Here is a 1,243-nt window from a genome sequence, read left to right on the forward strand (position 1 = left end):
TAGATAAAATCTCAAACTGTTTACAGAAAGGTTACAACAACTTGTAAGGCTCAAGTCCATTGATCTGGATGGGTTTTCCTGTTGTGAACTCTTTATTCAGGTTCATTTCTGATTTGAGCCTTAGGGGGAAGGGGCGTGACCCCTGAGTGACAGATTGGCTCTGGGGCCTGGCAGGGACAGTGACATCTCAGAAGGACTCCCTGGAGAGCCCTTCTCCCCTCTCATCCACACACACTCCAGAGGGCCCTCCTCCTGCCCCGCCCGGCCATAAGCCCCTGCCTCCTGGGCTGTGTGGTCTTCTGGCTCCTGCAGTCAGGTGAGTCCTGGGGGGCAGGGTTCCCTTCGGGGTGCCAGCAGTAAGCCTGTCCACTGTGACTGCAGCATGGCTCCTCCTTCTCCACAAGGGCGGTCCATGCTGGTGGCTCTCAGGACCCCAGATTCCAGGTCGTGAGGAGAGGACAGAGCACGACACTGAGATATACTCAGGATCTGAGCCACGATTATATGTAATGGTACTGAAAAGACCTGGGACAAGGGCTAAGACTGATCCATTACTCAGATGGCCCTCCCACCACGGAACAAGGAGATGTGCCCGAAGGCTACAGCATCTCCAGATCAAGCACAGAGAACTTCCCTCTCACCCTGGAGTCTGCCAACCTCTCCCAGACATCTGTGTACTTCTGCGCCAGCAGTTACTCCACGGCGCTGCACGGCCACCTCCTCTCTGTGCAAAAAGACAGGGGGTCCAAATGAAAGCTTCTAGCACCGGGAGCTTCAGGGCTTGGTTAGCCATGTGCCTGCAATGTGACCCTAGGTGTGTGGACTAGGGTGACCCAAACCTCACTCAGGCACTCTGAGACATGTGTCCACCATCCATCTCTGTCTTTTCCCTGCATCCTCCCTGTGAACCAAGAAGATGTTTCTCCAGCTCTGACTGCTAGTCATCACCTGAGCCTGAGACCTCCAGGAGGGAAGGTTGCTGGTAAATTAGATAAAAACAGATCACCTTGTCTCACTTCAATGCTTCTCTCTGGAAGGTTCTCCCCAACTGGCTTTCATGTAGTCTCCGCTCTTGCCCACCTTTCTTGGGTGGGCAGGACATTCCTCTCCTCACCTCCCTGGCCCCCTCTACCACACATATGCTGCTCGTCCCTCATCCGGGTCATGTCCCTTCCCAAGTCACACGGAAGCTTTTAAAGTGCCCTCTCCACATGGTCTGCTTTGAGCAAGTTGTCTGGAGTCA

The sequence above is a fragment of the Bison bison genome, unplaced genomic scaffold (assembly GCF_000754665.1).
Source record: "Bison bison bison isolate TAMUID 2011002044 unplaced genomic scaffold, Bison_UMD1.0 scf7180017864352, whole genome shotgun sequence".
Classification (NCBI taxonomy): domain Eukaryota; kingdom Metazoa; phylum Chordata; class Mammalia; order Artiodactyla; family Bovidae; genus Bison; species Bison bison.